Source organism: Chelonia mydas, chromosome 20 (assembly GCF_015237465.2).
Source record: "Chelonia mydas isolate rCheMyd1 chromosome 20, rCheMyd1.pri.v2, whole genome shotgun sequence".
Lineage (NCBI taxonomy): Eukaryota > Metazoa > Chordata > Testudines > Cheloniidae > Chelonia > Chelonia mydas.
Genome location: NC_051260.2, coordinates 9,439,955 through 9,460,954, shown reverse-complemented (window position 1 = coordinate 9,460,954; position 21,000 = coordinate 9,439,955). Strand labels below are relative to the sequence as shown.

At 56.3% G+C, this 21,000-nt stretch overlaps 1 protein-coding gene across 1 annotated transcript in view; it reads left to right on the top strand.

The window, feature by feature from the left end:
- Positions 1 to 21,000, top strand: part of MAP3K12 (mitogen-activated protein kinase kinase kinase 12) — an 87,774-nt gene that overhangs the window by 39,636 nt on the left and 27,138 nt on the right. The gene's annotated exons all lie outside the window — the stretch shown is intronic.

The following is a 21,000-nucleotide window of genomic DNA, read 5'->3' as shown; positions in this document are numbered from 1 at the left end:
AACCAGCAATAAAACTAGATTGAAACGTTTCCCCAAGAGTGAGGGCAGCCCAGGAAAGGGGGATTTTGTCAATGTTCTAAATCTTCGTCAGTTTCCCTCGCTGTGACGCTGGCAGGGAAGCTCACAGGTGCATGTGATTTCCTGGCAGGTGCGGGTTCTTCCCATTAGCCTTTTTGTTTGCTTGGGGGTTTTTTTCTTTCCCCTCTTCCTCTCTCCTGGTCCCCGTATCCTATGCGGCCACCCGTCCTCCCCAGCTGTCTTGGCCGACTCACGAGCCCACCACCCGTGTATGGTTTTTGGCGTCAGTCGTGTGAAATTCGGCTAATCCCACAGGCTCTTTGGTTTCCGCCCAAGACGGGCTGGGTTGGGAAGTTGGGAGGTGAGTTCCGCCTACACGGTTATGTTTTAGCCCGTAGCACGAGTCCCACAAGCTCGCCTGGGTTACAAGACTCGCTTCCGCAGGGTTTTGTTTGCCATGTAGATGTACCCACTGAGATGTTATTCAACACAGAATCATGGAAACCTTGGGCTGGATGGGACCTCGAGAGATCATCAAATCCAGCGCCCTGTGCTCAGGCAGGACCAAGCAAACCTAGACCCTCCCTGACAGGGGTTTGTCTAACTGGTTCTTAAAACCCTCCAGTGCCAGGGATTCCACATCCACCCTCCGTCACCTGTTCCAGAGCTCATCTCCCCTTAGAGTTAGAAAGTTTTTTCTACTGTCTAACCTAAATGTCCCTACACATGAATGTATAGCCAGCTGGCTCCTCTGGGAGAGATGGCGCTAATTCCCTTCCAGCCTGTTCTGTTCCCGGGAAGTGAGTCCTGAAGTGGGGCGGCAAACCCAGACAGACAGTGGCCCTCCGAGACCCTTCCAACATCTGCCAGGCAGGGGCCCTTGTCTCTAGAGCTAACCCTCTGCTTCCAGTGTTGCAGTCGTTCTGGTCAGGTCTGTAAAGTCCAGACCTGGATTAGAACTTCCCTAAGGTGCAGGGTGTCTCTGCCGAAGGGTCTTGATTTCTGGTGCTGGTCACTGATAGCAATAAACATGATCTTCAGCGAAGGAATTCCAGCATGGAAGCAAGTGGACCTGGGCTGTCTCCTTGGAAATACCCAGCTGGCTGGATGTTGGTTGCCCAGCTGCCCACGTCCATGCTGGTACACGTTCACATGCCAGGCTCTGCCAGGTTCCTGCATCATCTTGTCTGTGGTCTTGTGCCGGCTGTCAGGAGGCTCCCTTCCCAGCTGAGATGGGTGCCTGCACCTTGCTTACTTTCCCCAAGTCAAGCTCCCTTTCCCCAGTGGGTCAGCGCCTGTGTTCCAGTTGTGTCTCATGGGGGCGGCCCCTCTGGCTCACTGCCTCCTGCTGCAGCTGAGAGGGGTCTGAAGGCACAAGGGGCAGCTCACAGGCATGGTCGGTCGGGGCTCTGGTCTCCAGCCCTGCACAGCATCTCCTTGTGGCAGCAGCAGTCGGGGCAGGATTTCAGGAGGCAGCCTGTTTCATTAACACTGTAGTTGCTGTGATGGAGTCAGCCTGGAGGCCTGCTGGCCGCTCCCTGTCAGCGATGGGCGCAGTTTAGGGGCCTACTGGCCCCTCCCCATTGGCAAGGGGTGCAGCCTGGCAGCCTGCTGGCCCCTTGCTGTCCACGATGGGTGCAACCTGCCACCCCAACCTCTTTGAGGGGTTCACTGTCCTGCTGTCCCTGCCAACAAACACAGGAAGCTCCAGCATGGAGGGAAGTGGGTGCACTGAGTCTCCGGCTGCGGCATGGGGCTAGCTGCCCCATTGCATGTTCCAAAGCTCAGGTGCTCCAGGGGCCAGGATTTCAACCCCATGTTGCTGGCCGTTTCCTGCCCCTGACAGGTTTGGTTGTCCTTCTCCAGCTGCTCAAGCATGCCAAGGTATTGCCTGGACATTCGTGATTCAATCCTCCCGCCCCGTGCTGAGGGACAAAGATGGGAAGAGACTTGCCCAACTTCATACTGGCAGGGCTGGGAAAAGAACCCAGGTGTCCCAGACCCCCCCAGCTCTAACCACTAGACTCCACTCCCTCACAAGGCTGGGAACAGAACCCAGGAGTCTGGACTCCCAGCCCCCCTTCTCTAACCAGTGGACCCCACTCCCCACTGCCGAGCCAGGATTAGAACCCAGGAGTCCTGACTCCCAGCCACTGCTATCCCCTGGGACAACAGTGCCACAAAAGTACAGCCTCCGGCTGAGCTGGGCATTGCATGGATCCGGCTTGTTTGGCAGCCGAGGAAGGTTCCCGAGGCCTCGTGTGGGGCCCACCTGGCGTCTTGGCTGCATTAAGGTGGGGGGAGACATAGCGCCATCAGGAGTGAAGTAGGGGAAAGGCCTGAGCAGGACATGGGGGCAAACCCCCCGCTCCCCCAACTCTTGCAACCGTGCAGCAGGACCTTGAGTCGGCATTTGGGGCTAGGACCTTGGTTTCATGGGACACCCAAAGAAACAGCAACTACCTGGTGCCATGCCATAGGGTCAGAGCCTCAGCAGGGGTGTAAATTGCCAAAGCTCCGTTGACTTCAGCTGGAGCTGAGGCCCTGGCCCATTGACTCCAGCAGAACTGTGGCTGATTTACCCCAGCTGGGGATCTGTCCCATAGCTCTTCAGGCCAGACTCCTCACACAGGCCAGAGACCCTCCCCCAGCTTCCCTCACCACCCCCACCACCCCCCCCGGCAGTGGAAGGAATCCTCCCCTGCTACATCAGTGACACTTAGGGTGACCAGACGGCAAGTGTGAATATCGGGATGGGGTTGGGGGGGGTAATAGGAGCCTACATAAGAAAAAGACCCAGAAATTTGGACTGTCCCTATAAAATCGGGACATCTGGTCACCCTAGTGACACTACCAAGGGCAGAAACACGTGATCTTGAGCATACTGGTTAGGGAGACGCCTGGTCTCGGGCACAGTCTCCCCTGGTGGCTGGGTTTACCGTTCCCATGGCGAGCCCCTCCGGGGGGCCAGTCCACACCCTCTTTCTCTGTTAAATTGTGCTGGTTTATTTCCAGTTCGCACCTTTCCAGCGGCAGCTCCCAGCCATTGGCTCTCGCTTTAGCAAAGAGCTCCCCCCGCCCCAGAGACTGTGACCTGGGTAGGTTGAACTCCTTAAGTCTGTCACTCCTTAAGTCTGTCAGGTTTGTCCCAGAGATCAAATCGTTCGGCTAGCTCTTTTCTACAATGTCCCATATAAAACACCTGCCCTGCTGGTTCTGAGAGTTCGTCTGAGTCGCCAACAGCCCCCCCCTCCAGACACTGATCAGGCCAGAGGCTGCGTAGTTTCAGCAGCTGTCTCGTTCCTCAAGAACAACCAGGTAGAGAGTGGCAGAAAGCTGTAAAATCCTGGAAGCAGGGAACAGGGTAGCGCCAACTTCACGAGGCAGGTGGGCCCCCGCTTTTGCCCCGGCTGAGCTTGCCATGTCTGCACTAGGATTTGCTGAGACTCATTTTGCTAGGGAAGAGGAGCCCTGCACCCAGCGGCAAGGAGCTGAGCTGTCCCAGTGTTTGATCCCTTGCGAGCTCATGGATGTGCCGCTTGACTCTAACCATGGAGCTGGTGGGGACATTGGGGTGGGCTGGGGGGTCCAATCAAGACTCGGGGCTTCATAGCCTCTGGAGCACGTGTAAAGTAACCTGGTGCCGAGGCTGAGGGGGGTTGGGTGAGCTCCTTTTGCTGAGCAGGAACAGGAAGGCTCAGAGGAGTAGTCTGTAATTTGCATCCACACTGCAAGCAGGGTGGGTTACCAACCCCAGGGAGAAGCAGAACCCAGGCTCAAGCCCCTACCCCCAGCTAGCCTGGTTTAAAGCACCACCAAAGAGGGGTTGGAGGGTTTTGTGTGTGGATGGTAGCTGGGTTAGGGGCAACCCCTTGGGTGAGAGCGTGGGCTGACTCTGTAGTGTAGTGTAGACACAGCCAAAGAACACATGCTTGGCTGTGCTGGGGGGCGCCCCCAGGAGAGGTCAGGGCTGGCTGCGGGCCATATCCGTGAGCTTCCTCCACTGGAGAAGGTGTGAAATGGTGTCTCGTTGAGGAGCTGGTCTGTGCCGAGGGTGAGTACTGAGAGACGAGGCCATGGAGTAAACAGCCCCCAGCACACAGGGGTGTTAGCCCAGGGCCGGGTGGGGCCGGGGGAGGAGGCGTGAATGAATTGCCCTTTTCACTAGCCCAGCGCTGGAAGGTGTTTGGGGGGTGGCTCCATCCAAGCTGAGTACGGCCAAGGTGCAACATCCCCCACCCAGGTGCGGGGAGTAGCTACACTGGCTTGGAGCCAGCTGGGGGCTCCCCCAAGACGGACCAGCGGCTGGCTGCTCCCTCTCTTTTCCTCCCAGGATGTCCTGGCTCCCCCCACCCCTTTCTGGGCCTGCTGCCCCACCAGGTCAGTTACCTTCTCCCTAGGATCCTGCTCCCAATCCCGGGACGACCCCACAGTGTACATTACACAGCCCCATGGCTGGCCTGGCTACAGTGGGTCAGGAACAGCCCCTGCTGTAGACTTTGGCTCAAGCTGGAGCAGCTTGTGCTTTGAGCTGGGGAGAGCCCCGGTTCAATCCCTGTTGTCAGACATCACCCCAGCTTCCCCGGAGATGACCTGCCCTCCTTCCCTGGTTTGTTTCGCACCATATCTCTCCCCCCTCAGCTCCCGTTAATATTTTATAACATGTTACTGATGAAAAATTCAAATTGACTCCAGGATCCTTTTGCTCCATTTAACAAGGTGACGGCATGTCTGGCTCCCCGCCCGCAGCCCGCGGAGAGGGGCCCGTGCCGTCGCAGCCTCTCCCCCTCCCCCCGCACGTGAGGCCCCCGCGCGGCGCTGATTGGCACAGCGGCTGGGTTGTCGGGGCAGATTTGCGGGGAGCTGTTGCGAGGCAAAGCGGTGGTGCCGCTAGCTGGGACGCAGGTGGCCCGTCGGTGGGGCGAAGCCGGGCGCTGCGGCTGAAGGCGGAACAATGGAGGGGATGGGAAGCGGAGCAGAGGCTGCTCGGCGACAGGGGTCCCCGGGGGTGCGGACTGCCACGCGGATACGTCGGGGGAGGCGGCTCTCGGAGCGGCAGCGCTGGCTTCTTGGGGAGTGGAGCGGCCACTCGAGGCAAGAGGGGTTAGAGCCAGGCTGGCAGTCAGCTGACCGGGGATCCCAGCCTTAATCCCGACCCACAGCCCCCTGCTGTTCTGGTCCTGGGCTCCCGCTCCAGCTTGGCTGATGTCCCTCAATCCTGACCCGCAGCCCCTCTGCCACCCCAGCCCTGGGCTCCCTCCACGCCCAGCTCTGCCCTGCCCCTCCTTCCTAACTCGCAACCCACTGCTGGTCCAGCCGTGAGCTCCCCCCATCCCCCACAGCTCTGCCAGTGCCCTTCAATCCTAACCCCTGACCCCTCGCTATTCCAACCCCCTGGGCTCCCGCAAACACACACACACCGAGCTCACTCCTAGCCCAGTCCTGGACCAGTCCACCCTGTGAATGCAGCTCTCAATCTGTTGGGGACGGGAATAGAACACCTAACTCATCCCCCTGTGAATCCAGGGCTGCAGCAGTGTCCGGCCGCCCCCCCACCCAGGCCATGCCCACACCCTATAGCGCGGCTTCTGCTCCCATGGGAGGGGGGCAATCCCCTGCCCCCCCCAATTGGCCTGGACCCTATCAACCTAGAAGGCAGCTGGAGCTGCTGCCACATGGGGATTCATGGTGGGGGAGAAGTTTCCACGCGGTGGCAAGGGAGCAAACAGGATCTGGGAGGGGCAAATCACCAACTTTCTGAGCTACTGCTGGGACGACCTTCTGCTGCTTTGGTACCTGGCCTGGCTCTTGTATGGACCATTGGTGCCTTGCCCCATTTACCATCTAGCTATATAGGCATGTTTCTTCTTTTGTGAGTTTATTTGTATGCCTGTAGCACCCAGGAGCCCCAGTCAGGCACCAGGACCCTGTCGTGCGAGGTGCTGCACAAACACCGAACAAAAAATTGCTGCCCCAATGAGTTTACAATCTAATGCAGCCACCTCTGGGGTGGGGCGTGGCAGCTGTGTATACAGGGCTGGCTTCACCAACTGTTGCAGTGCACCAACGTCTGGTGTGGGATGCAGCCGCTTTCTGTCGTGTTCGGGCTGTGATACCACGGTGATGGGCTCAGGATAAGAACATAGACGCCGCCAGGCTGTGGATGGGAGTGGGGTGGGGGTGGTCTGGCAGCCTCTCCAGTAATTCAACATGCTGTGCTCCTTGTTCCTGTTCCGCTCCCGGGGCTGTGCTGTTCGGGGGCAGTGGGTGACTCCCTGCGCCGTGGTGCGTCCCTGGGAAGGGTCTGCCTCTGGCATTTGAAACCCTTCGCTTTGCAATCTCCACTGCCCTTGACATAAGCGTCCCGGAGCCTGCGCGGATTCCCACGTTTCCCGTTGGTCTCAAGTAACCGGGGGGTTGCTATTAATGGGTCGGCGCCGCTGGGTTTTTCCTTTGGTGCCAGCGGCATGAGAGGCCTCATGCAGCTCCCGGGTGTCACCCCTGGCCACTTCTAAACGCTGGGCACCGTTGCCTGCTTCTTGGGCCCAGATCTTGATTGCTGCCACCTCGGGCTATATCCAAAGTGATTCAGAGGATACTCTCCCGCCCCAGTCCAGGATCCAGCTCCGAATCAAACCTTTAGGCTGGTTTTGGTTGAGGGGAGTAGAACCCGCCGCTTCCCAGACTCCAAAATGAATAACCTAATTAACTCATTCAAAGACATAAACAAGTCACCAATAGCCCAGTTACAAGCAGCCCCTTCCTGCAGAAGGGGGCACCGAGATGGAGGGCTGTATTGGCTTATGGAGTGGCAGAGCCTCCCAAAAAGGCAGGAAGGACTTGTCCTGGGGCAGCTGGAGGTTTCCAAACAGGGCTGGTTTGGATCCGGGTTCCAAGTATTGGAACCTTCCAGGGATGCGGGTGGTGAGAGCAGGGGGGGTCGGGTTCTGGTTCTGAGCCGTCTCTCGAAGGGGACTGAGGTTCAGGATGGCTGGGAGGGCAGGGGCTCATGCTCCTTCCATCGCAGTCAGTGCAGGAAACGGACTCTGCCAAAGACTCAGCCCTCCCCCCCGCATCCCACCCCAGGGTCCTCTCCCCGACCCCAACCCCCAGTCCCCTCACATGGACTCTTCCGCACAGTCCCCACTGCCCCAAGATGCACCTTTCCCCCTCCCCATGAGCTTCGTAATACTGCGTGCTTCTTCCCAAAGTCTTCTCACACTGCATCTGGCCCTGATTGCAGGAAGGGGTGGTCCCCTGTGCTTCAGAGCATGGGGGCCTGGATGCCTGGGTTCTGTTTTTAGTTCTAGGAGGGAAACCTGGTCTAGTGCAGACTGAAAGCCAGGACTCCTGGGTTCTATCTCCAGCTCTGGGAGGGGAGTGGGGGTCTAGTGGTTACAGTCTGGGGACTCCTCGCGTCTGTTCCCTGCTCTGGAAATATGCGTGGGGGGGTATTTATCAGTCAGAGCAGGGGTTAGGGGGCCAGGACCCTTGGGCTCTACCCCAGCACTGAGAGAGGAGTGTAGTGCAGTGATTGTGGTGGGGTGGGGCCACAGGGAGTCCAGGCTCCTGACCTGGGTTTTTCTCCAATTGAATCACCTGGAGCAAGTCTCTTTAATTTCTCCATGCCTCGGTTTCCCCATGTGAGGTGCCCCGAAAGTGCTCTGAGATTGGGGGAGGTTAGGGAGGAGGGTAAGTGCTCACTGTCTCTCTCTCTGCTCTGAATTTGCCCCTTGCAGCAACCTTGAACCTATCGAAAAATAAAAACCCAGAGGCTCCGGCAGGACAGACTGTTCTGGGGCAGAGCCAACTCCAGACTGGGGATGGGGGGAAGCAAGTCCTGCCACCGCCTTCCAGCCTCCAGCTGTTACCCCGAGGCTGGGCGAGCGGGAGCCTCGGTGGTGCTGATCCACTTAGATCGATCCCCCAGCCTACATCCTTCCTAAGAAACTTACAACAAGCCAGGCCTCATTCCATTGGTCCGGCCGGGCCCTAGATACAGTGAGTCAGCCTGTGTGTGGACATGTGTGCGTGCATGCATACACACAACACACACACACACACACACACGGCCTCCCATTGGCTCAAAGTCATCTTGCTGCTGGCAAGCAAAACAGAACCTGACCCAGCAAGACCCTGCCCAACCCCTTCCCATCCCCCCCGCCCCCCGCCCACCCCCCGCACCGGTGATCTCGTATATTACAGGGTTAGGGATTAGTGTGCTTGGTCCTCCCTCTTTGAGTTGCTTGGACTATCCTGGCGCTGCTCAGGCCCTGGGGTGTGGATGCTTTCCCCTTCTGCCCCCCCGAACCACCCCACAGCAGCGAGATGGTTGGTTAGTTTACTGCAGTCCCAGCAGGGGGCAGGGCAGGAGCGCTGGCTCTTGGGGGAGCTCCTGGCTACTCCAGCCCCAGCCTCTCCCAGCAGGGGGCACTGTAGGGAGCAGGGCAGGAGCTCTGGCTGTAGGGGCAGCTCCTGACTCATCTAGGCCCAGCCACTCCCACCAGGGGGCACTGTGGGGACTGGGGCAGCATCATTTGCAGTGCGGGGAGCGCCCAGCTACTCCAGTCCTGACCTCTCCCAACAGGGGGCGCTGTGGAGAGTGGGGCAGCAGCACTGGCAGTGGGGGGGAGCTCCCGGCTACTCCAGTCCTGACCTCTCCCAGCAGGGGGCGCTGTAGGGAGAGCCCCTTGCTACCTTGGTATGTCGGGCGGAGGGGAGGGAGGGGGGAGGATCCTCAGGTGCCCCCCTCCCAACCCCTAATCTGTTTAGCTGCCACTTTTCTGCTCCCTCTCCTAATGCGCCCTAAGGAATTAACGTGGAGCCGCTAATCAGCTCAGAGGTGATGACCTCCGTCCATGCCAAGCCGTGGGGGTTGGGGTATGGGATGCGGGGAGGCTGCTAGTGTGGGAGAGCCCCAGGGGCAGTTGCGGGGATCATGGGGCAGTTGGGCAGCAGAGGGAGCCCCGGGGCCAGCTGGGGGGATCATGGGGCAGTGGGGCGGCAGAGGGAGCCCAGGGGGCAGTTGGGGGAATCATGGGGCAGTTGGGTGGCGGAGGGAGCCCAGGAGCAGTTGGGGGGATCATGGGGCAGTTGGGCGGCGGAGGGAGCCCCGGGGGCAGTTGGGGGGGATCATGGGGCAGTTGGGTGGCGGAGGAGGGAGTCCCGGGGGCAGTTGGGGGGGATCATGGGGCAGTTGGGCGGCGGAGGAGGGAGCCCAGGGGCAGTTGGGGGGATCACGGGGCAGTTGGGTGGCAGAGGGAGCCCCGGGGGGCAGTTGGGGGGATCATGGGGCAGTTGGGCGGCAGAGGAAGCCCCGGGGGCAATTGGGGGGGATCATGGGGTAGTTGGGCAGAGGAGGGAGCCCAGGGGCAGTCGGGGGGCAGTTGGGGGGATCATGGGGCAGTTGGGCGGCAGAGGGAGCCCCGGGGGCAGTTGGGGGGATCCTGGGTCAGTTGGGCGGCGGAGGGAGCCCCGGGGGCAGTTGGGGGGGATCATGGGGTAGTTGGGCAGAGGAGGGAGCCCAGGGGCAGTCGGGGGGCAGTTGGGGGGATCATGGGGCAGTTGGGCGGCAGAGGACGGAGCCCCGGGGGCAGTTGGGGGGGATCATGGGGCAGTTGGGCAGTGGAGGAGGGAGCCCGGGGGCAGTTGGGCGGCGGAGGGAGCCCCGGGGGCAGTTGGGGGGATCATGGGGCAGTTGGGGGGGCTCATGGGGAAACGGCCTCGAGGTCAGTATCAAGGAGCTGCTGGGCCCCACGTGGTTCTCCTCATCCCGCGAGCCCCCCCACCTCACTCCTGCCGGCTCCCCACCCTCCGCTGCCCCACGTGACACCCCCCCCCCCGTGCCTCCATGGTGTCAGCGATAATATTAGTGCTGACTTCATGCTCCGAGCGCTGGGATCCGTTGCCATGGCAATGCCGCAGCGCCCCCCCCCCCCCCGTATTCGGTAGTCACGTGATGTTCAGGAAGCGGCGGCATGGGGCTCGGCCCGGCCTGGGATTTAGGGCTCCGGATTCCGCCTCCGTCCCCCTGGTCGCGCTGGGCCGTAGCAAACCCCGGGGGATCGGGCCGGGCCTCAGAGCTGGGGGCAGTGGGGGGGTCCGCAGAGCAGGGAAAGGGGGAGGGTCAAGAGCAGGGTGGACGTTCGGGCTTTGCACCCCCCCCAACACTGCAGAGATTGGGGCTGTGTTAAGGGGGGGGGGTGTGGAGTCCCTGTGGCTGCCAGGGATGGGGCAACATGGGCTAGTGGCCCAAGCGCTGGACGGGGAGCCTGGGTGCTGTATGCTGCTTGACCGTGGGCAAATCCCTGCCCTGCTCTGTGCCTCAGTTTCCCCTCCTGCCCTCTGTACAGATGGAGCGCTTTCAGGCAAGGGCTGTCTCTCACTCTGTGTCTGTGCAGAGCCTGGCACAGGGGGGTGAGGGTTGGGGGGCCCAGCTCAGCACTGCTGCCATAGAAGTGATTAGGAGGGAGCAAAATAATTATAATGGAGAGTGGATGCTGATGACAGAGCCCCAATGAAGTCTATCCACTAGGCCATGCTGCCCACCCCCGATAAAGACAGACACATATGCACATACTTGTGTTAACCCGTGTGTACACCTGTATGCTGATACATGTGCATACATGTTGATGTATGTTGCTGTGCACACACGTCACTTATATGTCGATACATGTGTGCCCATATATGTCAGTGTGTGTTGACATATGTTCACACCTATGTTGATGCATGTTTGGCCATATATTTCTGTGTATGTTGACATGTTCACACCTACATGTGTGCACATGGCCACATGCTAACACGCGTTCACACCAATCTGTTAAAATGCGAGCACACATATCTATCAGTGTGTGTACACACACTTTAAAGTATGCTGACACCAGCACCTTTGTATGTTGAGCCAGGGTTACACATGTTCACACCTCTGTGGTGACACATGCATCCAGGTGCACAGCGATGTGCAGGTACGCATATGTGTAGATGCATGGGGTGTGTGTGTGCACATGTATGTTAACACGCACATTGGGGGAAAAGGGAGTTATGCCAGGTGGCTTCGTTCAGTGAAAGCATGGTAGCATCAGCATCCCGGCAGAGGGGACAGCATAGCAGCAATCACAGACAAGGACACTCCTCGGTCCCTAGGGCTAATGCAGGCTGTGTACATGCCAAGCTTGACACTCTCACTAGCTAGCTGTGTATGTGGGTGGACGGATGGATGGACAGACAGACAGACAGAGATTTCAGGGACTGGCTAGGAAGGATGGCCCAATGGTGAGGGCACTCACTGGTTCCTTGGGACACCTGGGTTTCAATCCCTGGTTTGCCACAGACTGCCTCTGTGACCTTGGGTAAGTCACTTAGCCTCACTCTGCCTCAGTTTCCCCTTTGTCCAATGAGACTCGTACAACTGCCCTACCTCCCAGGGGGATTAGGAGTGCTTTGAGCTCCCTGACAAAAACCAGGATTCAACTGCGGAGCCAGTAACCCCTGGAGGAAATGGAGTTTGCTTGAGGCTGGAGTGATGTTTATCTTGCTGGTGGCCTTTGGCATCTGGTCCCCTGCTCTTCACAGGGCTGGGGGTCCCACTCAGCTTTTCTCTAGGGTTTCCTCCTGGGGCAGAGTCATGAGCTAGAGAGGGAGGGGGACTGATCAGGGCTAGCTGCTTACATGGATGGGAGTTCTCTCTGCCGCACATACTTGGCATGAGGAGCCTGATTCACAGCTGCCCGGCACCCCATGCAGCCATTTACACCAGTGCAGAGCAGGTGTGAAATGCGACCTGAGCAGAATGGGGAAGGTTTTTCACTCACGTTGCACTGGTGTAAATAACCTGACGCAAAGCAGCCATGAAACAGTCTCAATGTGAATGGTCCTAGGGTCCTGGTGGGCAGTGGTAGGCCAGAAGCTCACAGCCAGAGTCCCAGCTGTCAGTGATGGGGCACTGCTGGCCAGAAGCTCACAGCTCCGGAGTCCCAGCTGGCAGTGGCAGGGCACTGCTGTAACAGAAGCTCACAGCTCCGGAGTCCCAGCTGGCAGTGGCAGGGCACTGCTGTAACAGAAGCTCACAGCTCCGGAGTCCCAGCTGGCAGTGGCAGGGCACTGCTGTAACAGAAGCTCACAGCTCCGGAGTCCCAGCTGGCAGTGGCAGGGCACTGCTGTAACAGAAGCTCACAGCTCCGGAGTCCCAGCTCGCAGTGGCAGGGCACTGTTGTAATAGAAGCTCACAGCTCCGGAGTCCCAGCTGGCAGTGGCAGGGCACTGTTGTAATAGAAGCTCACAGCTCCGGAGTCCCAGCTGGCAGTGGCAGGGCACTGCTGTAATAGAAGCTCACAGCTCCGGAGTCCCAGCTGGCAGTGGCAGGGCACTGTTGTAATAGAAGCTCACAGCTCCAGAGTCCCAGCTTGCAGTGGCAGGGCACCGCTGTAATAGAAGCTGGCATTACTGTGCTTCAAGCATCTTCTGATGCTAAGTCCTTCGATGCCGACTGAGGTCACCGATCCTGGGACGTGTGTGTATGCCGGGGGAGGGGAGGGCAGCCCAGGGGAAATGACCACATTTGGCTCATTAAGGAAACGGTTTGGGCAGGAAAGACCGACAATCTGATGATTGCATCACTGAGCGACTCTGCTGAGAGCCAGATTCCACACACACACCCCCCACCACACACTATCTCCTGGGGGCGCACAGGCCTCAGTGTATGAATGAGAAAATTATATCCGGTGGTTTAAGAGACAACCCCCCCAACAACCCCCTCCCCCACGGCTCCTTCCCCCCATCCACCCCACCAGTGGGAAAATAAAGCCCCTTCACTAAGGGATGAAGTCATCTCCCAGGCGGGCTCTCGGAAATGCCCTTTGAACTCAGGGCTCCGGTTGGGCGGAGAGGATCGTGTTTCCTGACGCTCACTCCCCTGGGGAGGCAGGTTGCCAGGGAACAAGCCTCCCCCCCACACACATTTCACCCCATCCTCAGCTAGGGGATGGATTCTGGAGCTGGCTCCCGCTCTCTGAACCAGATTCCGGTTCTGGGCAAGCGATGGAAGCCCGTTGGCAAGTCTGGATACAGATCGGATCCGAACTGCACCACCCCCCCACCTAAAAAAAAGGGTTTTGGATCCATCTGTGAAGCTGGTTCAGCCCACGCTGACGGATGCCTGAATTGCCAAGGCATCCCTGGGTCCGGCTTTGCCCCCCGTTCTGGGGGCGGGGGTTCAGACCCACAGTCCCGCTGTAACGATACAAGTTGGAGGGTTGGCTTGAGAGATGCAGCAGGAGTTTAGCCCAGGATCCGAGTCACTGTGAACGGGGGTGCATTTGTATTTGGGTTGTCAGCGTCAGCACGGGGGTGCTGAGCGTGACGTCCTGTGTGTGTGATGGGAGGCATAGGCCTGTTGGCGAGCATATATCTGGTGGGAGGTGCAGACCGCTCGGCGTGCCTGTGTGCGTTCATGCAAATCGCCTGGAGGTTGTTTTTTACCTTGCTGAGCATGTGATGCCATTGGCAGCTGGGCACTGTGGTTGAGGGCTCCCTAGCCACACTTGAAAATCATTGCACCCACAGCCGAAATGCAGCCAGCTCTGGGGTGGGGCTTCCTTATTGAGGGGGCGGAGCCACTGAGCCCGGTAGGCAAATGATCATGTGGGACAGGAAGTGAAAAAACAGGGACGGGAGTGAGGGCTGCGGGGCCAAAACTAGGGAATCCAGAGGCGGACGCCAAGCAGAGAACCCCAGACAATGCCTTAAGGGAGTTCAAGGAGTCGGTGGTTGCAGCCCAGAGGAACTCTGCCCAGAGACGTGGTGCAACAAGGAAATGGAAACAGGCCCCAAAGTCAAAGAGCGCCCTCCTGTAGTGCTTGTTCTGCCTCGTCTGGTGGAGGGCCATCTTGGCCAGTGTCAGGAGGAGGCTGACAAGCAGGTCTTGCGGCTCCACGGGGCCATGGATAGGGTGTGCGAGAAGGTGCAAACGAGGGGAAAGTGCAGCCAGAATCTCAGTCGGAAGTCCTGGAGGAGGCGGAAGAGGGGCTGCTGCCTGGCATGATCTACACAGATGTGGTCCAGGGTCTCCCTCTTGCCGCAGAAGGACCAAGTGTCAGGAGAGTCTGTAACGAGAGCCAGACCCTCAGGTGCTGAGGCCAGGAAGCAAAGAGCAGGGGGAGTGCTGGGCATGGACACAGGATGGTGGATGCTATTACAGATGCACCAGGGGTTCGTTAATAACCGCGGAGTGTTGGCCATCCTGGCTTTACCTCTTCCGAAATTTGACTCTTCCAGCAGCCAAGCACCACACAAGGTGCAGCGCTCACCGCACAGGAAGAACATCCTCTTCTGAATCACCCTCACCACAGCCGACAGCCCCCTGGGGTTTCACTGGGGGTATCCCAGCCAAACAGTAAGCAGGCAGAACGTTGCGTAGCTCCTGGAGTCTGACCAGGTGAGGCGAGAGGAAGGGACACAGCAAGTATGGCTGTGGAAAATTTTGAGATTTTGGAAAAAAAAATCAACATTGGAAATATTTTAATTCAGAAAGGCACCACGGGACCTCATGGGAATTGTAATTCAGGTGCCTTATGCCCCTGTTCTCCCCTATTGGAGAGACTTGCAGGCTGGACTACATCTCCCATGATGCACCAGACTCACTCAGTAAGAGGGGAGGAGTCTGTGTATTATGGTAGACACAAGGCTGCAGTGCCTCATGGATGTTGTATTTTGGATGTTTCATGCCTCCATTCTCCTCTGTATGCCAGTTTCCCTCGTTGGACTACAACTCCCATGATGCACCATGGTCTCTCCTCTTGCTGAGGGAAGGCTGTGCATCATGGGAGATGAAGCTCAGCTGGGGAATGTGGCCCATGGAGGAGAATGGGAGCACCCACACTACGACTCCCATGAGGCACTGCAGTGACACTGCAGAATGGAAATATTTCCAGTGTGGGCTATTCCATTTTTTGAAACAAAAAAATGGAATTTTTCAGAAGGAAGAAAGATGCTTTTTGTGAAAAATTGTGATTACTCAAAAACCTGGTTTTCCCTCGAAAAACCCCTACCAGTTTTGATGGAAAATTTCCAGCCAGTGCTGGGTCTGGGCAGGGCATGGCCCCAGAGCTCTGCAGAGATCCCTTTATTGTGAGGAGCTGGACCCAGCACCCTGCCTCAGGCGTGAGGTCCCGGTTATTGACTCTCTGCTCCTTGGGAAGCGTGCCAGGGCCACCGCCAGCTTAAGCCCAGAATTTAGGTGGTAAAAACACCCGAGGCTCCAGATTCTGATCTCAGCTGCATGGGTGCAAAATTGGCATAACTCCGTTAGATCAATGGAGTTTGCAGTTACATTAGATGGGATCAAAATATGTATGAGAAGGTCTATAAATCCTCATTCTTCAGGGCATGAATCAGCTTCTTAGAGGGCTTGGGAAGAAAGCCGTTCCATCACTGGCCACTATTGAGTTTCTTTCATCCTGTGACACATCTAGTCCTGTCCACTGAAGAAGACCAGAGACTGGATTAGGTGGATTGGACAGTGCCTATGTTCCTCGTGAAACAAGAGCGTCATCCGGCCCCAGTGATTTGTTACTTTTCGGAGAAAATGGGTGAGGGAGAAGAAAAGGAGACTGAAACTGGCTCCCCTGTTGCACTGGTGACCCATGTGGCAACCCACCCTTGTAAAACACACATGCAACCTGTGCTTGTGTAACCCACATGGCAACAAGGACCTGCAAAATGAGGAGCCTGAGCATGTACCTAGAAACAGAAAGGGAAGGTGACCAAGCATAATATCATAACCATGTCCCTTTTAATATTAATGCTTTGGCTCAGAAGATTTGCCATCAGACCATTTGTCTATCAAATCCACTGTCTTGCTTCCAACAGTGGCCAATGCTAGATACTTAAGATGCAAAGTAAGATGGAAAAGAAAACCCTCCTTAAGCCAAATGAACCTAGTCTCTCATATGGCAGCATATGGCCTTTGGATTCCTTCCTGACCCCTGCTGTGATCAGTTCGTTCCCTGGAGCATGGTGGTTGCTAACCCTGGTATCATCATCATCTTTGTTTGTACAGCTTCAGCTATCATCTTTGGTCATTAATTTATGCAGCCCTTTATAAAACCCAGCCCCGGTAGGTCACTCTTTGTTACCCCTCTGACAATGCCTTATTACTGTATGGGCAACCCCATTTAACTATCCCACGTCACGCCCCGGAAATCGTGAGATTTTTTAAAACGATACATTTCAGGTGTTTTTTCTATGCCTTCTGAGCCATTAGGGGTCATATTTCCCAGCTTCCACAAGGGCCAGAAACTTACTTTTTCTTTTAAATGAAAGCTGAGACTCTCTTGCCATAGACTAATAGAAATGTAGCGCTGGAAGGGACCTCAAGAGGTCACCAATCCATCCCCACGTGCTGAGGCAGGATTAAGTGTATCTTCAGTCATCACGTCACTCCAGAAGCTGGAACTTTAAGAAAAAAACCTAGTGTCACAAGACTTGCAATCAAGTCACAAGAGGTGGCAAAGCTGCATTTGTATTACAATAGCATGTAGGGCCCCCACATGAAATCTGGGCACCGCTGTGCCAGGGCGCTGTACAGGACAATTCTTGCCTCCAAGAGCTCACAGTCAAAATAAAGCACAACGGATGAGGGAAGGATTATCATCCCCTGTTTACAAGTGGGGAAACTGAGGCACTGCACGATTAAGTGACTTGCCCCCAGTGGGATTCTGTGGCAGAGCAGGGAATTGAAACCAGCTCTCCTAAGTCCCTTAAACGCCGGGCCAGCTCTCTGCATCAGGAAGGATTTCCCCACCCTCAGCGAGAAAGTGCAGCATTCCCTCCTAGGAGCTCAGCTTCCAGTTTCATCGGTAGAGCCCTTCTCCACATCTCGGGGGGCAGCATCACAGGAAAGGCCAGAGCCAGTCTCACTCTAACCTTCCTGCCTTGAAATCCCTCCACAGCCCTCCCCGCTTTGCGGGCTCCATAATCCTAGTCTCCACTCGCCATCTGCCAGCGTCTGTAGATAGCTGTGTGTGTGTCAGAGAAGCTACAGACACTCAGGGCTCATAGGACAGTGGGAGTGTGTTTTCCAGGCCAGGAGGGAACAGGGTGAAGATTGCCCCAGCAATGGGGTTAAACAGGGCTGTCGTCCCGACCCCTTTCCCTAGGGTTAAAGTTCATTTCAGTGTATCTCAGGCAGCAGGTGGAGTTGGCATTGATCCTGGCTCAGAATGGAGGTTGCATCTTCCAGTGAGGCTGTGGGTGGGATCAGGCAGTGGAACAAGCCTCCAGAGGAGTTTAGACCAGTGGTTCTCAAACTGTGGGTCGGGACCCTAAAGCGGGTCACACTTGCAACCCCATTTTAATGGGGTCACCAGGACTGGCTTAGACTTGCTGGGGCCCAGGGCTGAAGCCAAAGCCTGAGCCCCACTGTCCAGGGCCAAAACTGAAGCCCGGGGCCAAAGCCAAAGCCCGAGGGCTTCAGCCCTGGGTGGCAGGGCTCAGGTTACAGGCCCCCTGCCTGGGGCAGAAGCCCTTTGGCTTTGACCCCCCCACACCCTGCGTGGGGCAGTGGGCTTGGGCAGGCTCAGGCTTTGTCCCCCCCTCTGGGGGTTGTGTAGTCATTTTTGTTGTCAGAAGGGGGTTGCGGTGCAATGATGTTTGCGAACCCCTGGATTAGACCAACCCAGAGTCTGAGCAACAAATGCTGCCCAAATCTTTCACAGAGACTGTCTGCCAGAGCATAGCACCCATGCCCCACTGACCCCACACCAAGAATCACCCAGCCCAACCCAAATCCTACCCTGAGCAGAGCTGTGCATGACCCAAAAAGGGAGCAGAGACAGAGACAACAGGAAGCCCACTAGGGACATTGCTATCGCCAATCTGTTTCATGGACGAGGTACCAGATGCCATAGTGATGGGCAGCAGCACAGAACACTAATAATCCTTCGCTCCTGTCGCACATTTGATCAAGAGATCTCACAGCATTTCACAAAGGAAGTCAGTATCATTATCCCCATTTGACAGCTGGGGAAACTGAGATGCAGAGAGAAGTGACTTGCCCAAGGCCAGTAGTAGAGCTGGGAACAGAATCCAGGTCTCCTGAGTCATTCTCCAGGACTCTGTCCACTGGGACACACTAGACATAGAGCTCTGTGTGGGGATGGACAGATAGCTCTCTGTAGCTTTGTAGTGTGTATAGCTCTGGATCGGGACAGGTAGATCTGTGCGGGGATGGATAGCTAGATATAGCTCTGTATTGGGATAGATAGATGTGTGTGGAGATGGGTAGCTAGATATAGCTCTGTATTGGGATGGATCTGTGTGCAGATGGATAGATAAATATAGCTCTGTATTGGGGTAGCTAGATCTGTGCGGGGATGGATAGCTTTAGATATAGCTCTGTATTGGGACAGATAGATGTGTGTGGAGATGGGTTGCTAGCTACAGCTCTGTATTGGGAATGAGAGACACAGAGCGCCTCACTTTTAATTCCTAGATCTCAAAGTACAATCTAGTAGCCCCTGCTAGAACCTTCCCTTCACAGACCTGTTCTGCTCCTTGAGCAGGTGTTTTCCCAGGGGCATCCCCCTATCTTTCATTCTTTCCCACTGGGCATGTTTGCAAGAAATTGACACATTTGTTTCTTTCTTCCTTTTTGTTTTTCTTCAGTGACCTTGTTACCAACCCTGGAGGCTGGCATGCTCTAAATGCACCAAGCGGGCACCGTGCCACAATAAGCTTCCCTGCCGCCTCCATCCCTATGCTTCTATTCGTGTCGGCACCACACAGTGGGTCCTCAGTTGGCATTGGAAATGGCTGGAGGTGGGTGGCATGGGATGGAATGAGGCCGGAGTTGCTAAGAATCCAGGATGGGATTTTCCAAGGGAGCCAGGCACCCAACTCCTGTTGAATTTCAATAGCATTTAAACCTCTAACTTCCTTAGGCTTTTTTCACCTTCCCATCCCAGGTTATTGACATTATCGTAGCTCCTAAAAGGCTGTAACCAGGATCGAGGCCTCATTGTGCTGGATGCTGCACAGACAGCAAGGGAACAGCAGCCCCTGCCCCGTGGATCTCACAGTCTAAAAAGTGAGAGGGGAAACCAAGGCACAGAGTGGTGAAGTGGGCATAGAATCCAGGATTCTTGAGACCCAGTCCAGTGCCCTAGCCACTGGGCTCTGCTGCCTCCCATAAATCAGTTTAAACCTCACAACCCTCTGTAATATAGATAAGGATTATTATCTCCATGTTCCAGATGGGGAAACTAAGGCACAGAGCTGCAATGTGACTCCCCCAGCATCACTCAACAGGTCAGTGGCAGAGAGGGGAATAAAGCCAAGACCATGGTTTTGTCTCAAGCACCCAGTGTCCCTTCCCCAGACTCACAGCACATCGTCTGCGGGCGCCGGCTGAATTTGGGGAAGATTTTCAACAAAATCAGGTATTAGTTTGAGTTAAACCTTTCATGACAACCTCACACTTCCCCCATAAGGCCGTACCAGGCTGCAGATCAAGCTGTGCCAATGCATCAATCCAGAACGCTTGCTGAGGTTGCTTTTATTGTATATAGCGGTATCATCTTGAGGCCCCAACAGAGATCAGAACCATATTAGCCGAGGGACTGCACATCCACATGGTGAGAAAGTCTCTGCCCCAAACAGCTGGCAATCAAAAGAGACAAAGGGCACCAGGGGAAACTGAGGCACACAGGGGGGCACTTGCCCAAGGTCACCCAGCAGAGCCAGGAATAGAACCCAGGTGTCCTGAGTCCTAGTCCAGCATGCAGCCATGAGAGCACTGAACTTGTGATGCAGGTGTTGCATTCTGCATGTGTGTCTCACCTTGGAGGCAGAAGGAGGTTCCTTTCGAAGATGCATGCTCTGTCGGTCGCATCAAGTGTGTCTGGGATCCCATAACTTAGCATTCCCTTGCTGTTTAGGGCTTGACTGGGGGAACGTCGCTCTTACCTAACTGACATCCCTTTTACGGGCTGTGTTTCTTTGTGGCATAAGAAGGAAATGAGGAAGAAACAGCCCAGAAGAGGTACTGATAGGTTATGATGTGGCTTAGTGGTTAGAGCAGCAGTCTGGGGCTCAGGAGACCCAGCTTCTATTCCTGGCTCTGTCACCAGCCTTCTGGGTGACCTGGGGCAAATCACTTTTCCTCTCTGGGCCTCTGTTTTCGCTGCCACCCTTTGTCCCTTTTGATGGTCAGCACAGCAGGGCCTCCATCTCAGCTGGACATGGCTGGACTAGAAACAATAATTTATACCAAGGTAAAGATGGGTAAACTGAGGCACAGAGGGGGTTGTGACTTGTCCAGGAAGATGCAGCAAGTTAGTGTCACAGCCAGGAACATAGCCCAGGAGTTCTGACTCCTAATGCCCTACTCTAAGCATGATATCCCCTGGAAGAGCTGCGAACAGAACCCAGGAGTCCTGCTGCCCAGTCCCCTGCTCTAACCATGAAAAACACTATCATAAAGAGGTGGACTGTCATTACAGAGAGATGGGCTACTACCCCGCAGGTCCCTCGGGCTAGCCCTCACCCCACATCCACTCCCTCGGGGTGGCTCCCCGAGTCCATCCCCATTTTCCTGGGATAATTATCTCTTTATTAGAGACACAGATCTTCCAGACTTGCTTGCCAAGTTTTGTTCTATGCCTGAGGGACTTGTAATGCCACTAGCCAGGTGGGCTGTAGACATTATAACCACAAGGCCCTGGGTGAATCTAGATATGCACAAAACTCACGATGGGCTGGTTCTCCTGCTCCTCTGGCTCAAGAGGGCTCTGATGATCTCCTAAGGATTGGCATGTACATGGGGCACAGGAGGTGAAGTGGGCACTGTGAGGGAGAGGTACTGGGAGTGGTCTGGGTACTGGGTGAGGGGTACAGGGAGGAGATCTGGGCACTGGGAGAGGGGTAAAGGGAGGGTGTCTGGGTACTGGGTTTATGGGGCACCAGGGTGTTGAATGTCTTGGCCTAGGA